The sequence below is a fragment of the Brassica napus genome, chromosome C9 (genome assembly GCF_020379485.1).
Source record: "Brassica napus cultivar Da-Ae chromosome C9, Da-Ae, whole genome shotgun sequence".
Lineage (NCBI taxonomy): Eukaryota > Viridiplantae > Streptophyta > Magnoliopsida > Brassicales > Brassicaceae > Brassica > Brassica napus.
In genome coordinates, this window is record NC_063452.1 from 8,076,683 (window position 1) to 8,081,664 (window position 4,982).

A 4,982-nucleotide genomic window follows, 5' to 3' on the forward strand; every position below is an offset into this window, starting at 1 on the left:
GTCTCTCTGTATTTAATATGATGACACTTTGATGATATATTTAAATTTGGGTTGAAGCGTGATATATCTTCGTACACTATTCTGTATTTGCAGCACTGCTTGTATGAAGCTAGAAGAATATACTACTGCTAAAGAAGCCCAAGAAAAAGGTGCTTCTATCGCACCAAATGATATCAGTTTAGTTTAAGAAGATGATGGATGAATGCAGTCTTCGCACTGCAGGCATTACATCAAACCCCCATAGCCCATAGGTATCGCTTAAAAAAAAAGATTCTTATGAAATATGCTCAATATTCTTTTCTGGTCAAAGGAAGAGAAAAATTTGGTTAAACATACGGCACCAACAGATTTCTTGATCTTTCTCTTCACCTCAGTATTTCCACCAAACATATTATAACACAAATTATTAAATGCATAAATTATGTAAAAAGTTCATTAAATAAAATGTTATTGACCAAAAAAAAATCCTGCGTTTTGAAAAAACAAAAACTCAAACAAATACCGAATTACTTCTTTCCACCCACACAATATAGGAAAATATAAAAATACATTTTCCTATAGAAAATTTTTAGTTAGGCTTATGGCTAGTGTTTGTTACACAACTTACATGACAAACTTAAAGAAGGAAGGTCATACGTAGCATATATTAGGTGGCAAAAGAATCAAGCTAAGTGTTCACACCATTTGATAAATATTCAAAGAAAAAACGCCATACTTTCTCATTTGCTGTGTACTCCTCCAAAATCCCAAATCCAAAGGACACCCCTCCTGTTATTGTCATATTTCATGAAAATAGACTTCATGTACAACATGGCAATCTCTTTTAGCGTCCACCAACTCGTTTTCTTATTCCTCTCTAGTGCCAATGTATGACTCTCTTCCTGATCTCTCTACTGCCAATATAGACTCGCATCTTGGTGGAAACAAAATGCTGCATATTAAGGCCATAAGTATATCGTGCGAGTAATCTTCACAACATAAGCTTAAAGTTAAATATATTCCCAACAAAGAAAAATCTCAAATGGTAAAAAAACTGCAACAGAGAATATATATGTAGGAATTAAGAAATTGATCAATATAAATTCTGAATATTTCAGATATATTTACCCTTAAATTAAAAGGTAAAGGGCTCAGTCTAGCAGTACTTGTGAATTTCGGTGAAACGCGCTCGTGACATTTGCCTTGTCCCCCTAAAGGTAATAGACCATTCCTAAAAAAAGTAATAGACCATTCCTTTCAGAAACAAAAAAAATCATCACTTGTTTATGTCCTATTTGAATGGCTAATTCTGTAAAGTTGGTAGAAAAACCTTTGGCAAGAGATTGACTCGATATAAAATGTTAGTTCGTGGGAACGACTAATATACAGATGCACAAATAAACTCTTTAGATACTAATGTTCATTGAACAATAGAGCTCCATGCAAACAGTTCAAGGTTTTTCAAGAATATATATACATACAGAGTTACCTTTCGTCTGGCTTTGAGGCTTTTCCACCTCTTCCGATCCATAGCACCTAAACTGACCACATGAAAAAAAGCTTTAATAACAAAAAATATTCTGCCCGGAGGAAAAAGTGGAATGGGAAGAACCTCTTACTGATCTCAAATGCATTCTTTAATCAGCATTTTGTTTGACACCTTCAAATTCATCATTTTTCTTATAACTACAATGTAGAGGAGTTTCTTCTCTAAGCCTCTGAAAGCGCCATGTCGTTCTTGAACCTCAGCTAGTGTATCCAATATTTATTACCTGCATGCACGAAGGCAGAAAAAAACTAACTTGAACCACACGTATTGTCGAAACCTGAATAGCCTGCCCTCTTCCTTACTACATGATTGCTTTCTGAAAAATATGCTCACTGTCTCCAGTTTCAATCAATTTATCCACCCTCTACACACAGGAAAGGATCATCATGGACCCTATACTAATACCGAATTAATAAATTTAAACTGAGAAAAGCAGAATTTTAAGTCCTTTCTTCTTCATCTGCTAGTTGAGACTAACTATCATTGTCAAGAAGTAACAAAACACCCAAAAATATCAAAAAGTTTATATCAGATATCATTACTGGGAACTGTTGAGTTGTTAGACATATTCACTATTCAAAACTTGTAAACACACAACTCTCTACAACTTCTATGTATTCTTGCTGAATGTTATGGCTCAGAGTCTGCAGTGAACAATTTTAAAATATTAGGATAACTTTGTCTGAGGGGTTTGCTTTCAAGAATTTGTATAAATACTTAAAACTTACTTGGAATCAAGAGATTAGAAAAACATCACTTGGTTGCCTAAACTCTCTCGGATGGCTTTCTTATCCAAGTAGAGAAGCTGATGGTATGGATACATGTTTGATCCCATACCGAGCTTAAGTCGAGTCTCACTGGAAATAGCAAGTTGATCACCTATAATAAAACCAATACAACATAAGGAATGTTAAAGTCAAAGATTAGTATCCATAGATATTTACCAGTAATCACTGATGTTGACACCGAGGTCTGAAGCTCTTCTAATGGTGTATGCACTATCATGTCGTGGAGGATCAAACAAAGGCAACCCACCAACGAATTCCCATGGATCACCAGAGCATTTTTTTTTTGTTTTCTCAGGTACAGTCTGTCTTGCAACAGCTAATGACCTCAGTCCACGCAGTGCGTACTTATCGATTGCTAAGTGATCTATCTTCCTAAGATCATCTCTTGTGTTGTAACGATCAAGAATCTGAAAATCATCAAAAAAAATGTTTTAAAGGTTAAATCATTGAAGAGAAACAATTCTAAAATTTGAAGAGAGGTAAAACAAAATTAGTTTTTAGGTACCTGCTCTGGAACCTCTCTTTGCTTACTCGGTGCCAGTCTCCATTACTCCAGAGTTTGTCCTCACGTCACTTTTAACTCCCTAAGCAAGAGGAAAGCAATAATAAGAGAATAAGTCTCCAAGTCATAAACTATAGCATTTGTTGTAGCGTCCAGAATTTGGCAAATACCTTTCCAGTTTTTATATCAACAACAGTGGAAACCTGAAGGCGAGGTCGGGCGATTGCTTTTAAGTATTCACATTCCTGCCGATCATACAAATTAGGAGAACAAAAGCAAATTTGTTTAAAGGCAAGACAAATAAGGATAAAAAAAAAAGTTAAGGATACTTAGTAATATGCTACTCTGGAAATATGATAAAAGTAACAGATCATTTTATAATTAGTGAACACATCCCCACCAAGTTTAACACAATGAATTAAACACTAACCTCTGAGCTTAGAAAGTTATGAAGCACAATAATTCGAGGCGACCAACTAACTACTTCAGGCTTGACCTGCACTAAAGCAAGTAAACATTCATTAGCTTGAAGCAAACAGAACTCGACCTCCTGGATCTCTTTTAAACAGCAGAGGTGTAAAAATGAAAATTTTGAGGGAAAAAAAGAAACTAAGGATGAATAGAATTACATAGCCAAGACGTAACAGTTCTGCATCTTTGTCATTTGCCCACCAGGAAACATCTGAAAAATAAAAAATAAACGACGTTTGTATTAATCATCATTTTGGCTAGATTCAGATTAGTCAGAATGGAACCTATTGTGTCAACACCTATACGTAATCAATCATCATTTTGGCTAACCTCGAAGATAACGGGCCTTGTGACCTCGAAGCCCCCTTATGGATGGGAATCCAGTTCCTGAATTAGAAACAATAACTGAGAAACCAAAGGAAACCACGACAGAACATCACCACCAAGCATAGACTACAACTGATTTAGTGTTCTAAATTACACAACATATTAGTGTTTCCACTGCATTATCTCCTCTCTCAATCCCTTACAGAAAGAGCTCACACAGCCTTATTTTCTCAGTAATAATAAATCTCAGAAAGAACATAACAAAAATCTCTGCCAAGAATCAAATACGTTCAGACAACAAAAAACATCTATTTCCAAAGAGACATCTACACAGAAACATAAACGTACAAAAGCATAGGGAAGAAAGAGGAGAATTACCGTACGAATCTTCCAATCTATTAACAAAGGCCAATTGTAAGTTTAAAGATTATCATTGATCATCAGGAGTGATTTTAGGTAACGCAAGAAATCATAGGTTGGAGAAGACGAGGTGGAAGAGTTGAGGGGGAGAGAACCGTGAAACTTGACAGGAGATAGTTTTGGGCTGGGAATGGACTGGATTATATTTTTTACAGAGCCCACTCGAAATACCATTTCCAGTTCAGCTGAGCTGAACTGGCAAAAAAGAACTTCTTTATTGGTTGATTTTTTATTCTGATGTGGCAGCTTCACCATTGAGTATATCCTGCTTTTGGTATTGTATATGTTGTTGTGGAGTTTTATGTAATTTCACACATCCTCCTTGCATGATTCTGCAAATACTTTTGAAAAATAACATGTACCTAATTATTATTCCATTTTTGTATACTCACCTAAATTGCTCTTATTTTATTTTGACAAGAGGTTATTGCCGTTATTTTTTTTTATTTTCAATAAATAAAAATTGATTGCGAGCCACAACAAAGATCTTACAAGACCAAGAACGAAGTGGAGGAAAGCTAGCGAATCAGCTATCCTACGAATGTGTTAGGAAGCATCGTGTTACTGCTGTTTCTATTAAAAGTTTTTATTAACAACATGTTTGATGTATTGTATGTTTCATGTAATCTGTTACATTGATTTGATATCAATTTTTTTTTTTTTTTTTTTTTTTTTTGGTCAAAATTGATTTGATATCAATAAAATTAAATGTTATAAGAAAAAAAAAGTTGATTGCCAGCTGCAGGGGAGAATGGACGGCGAAGCGAATCTCTGACGCTGACATTAGAAAAAAAATGTTGCAAGGGACAATAAAAAAGTGAAAAGTGTACTTCCGACTTATTAAAAGTTGCAAGGGACTATTAAAGAAATATTAAAATATATAATTTAAAATAGAAATATTCTAAAATAACACTAAATTTTTTGTCACAAATATATACTCTAAGAA

The 4,982-nt window shown here is 34.5% G+C and overlaps 1 long non-coding RNA gene across 1 annotated transcript; it reads right to left on the minus strand.

Moving 5' to 3' along the window:
- Positions 1-550: 550 nt before the first annotated feature.
- LOC125593047 lies at positions 551-4,663 on the minus strand. Its single transcript, XR_007328970.1, has 5 exons — positions 3,448-4,663; positions 3,249-3,314; positions 2,989-3,063; positions 2,473-2,900; positions 551-2,407 (listed from the first exon to the last, which is right to left on the minus strand). It is a non-coding gene; the product is annotated as an uncharacterized LOC125593047 (long non-coding RNA).
- Between the last annotated feature and the right edge of the window lie 319 nt (positions 4,664-4,982).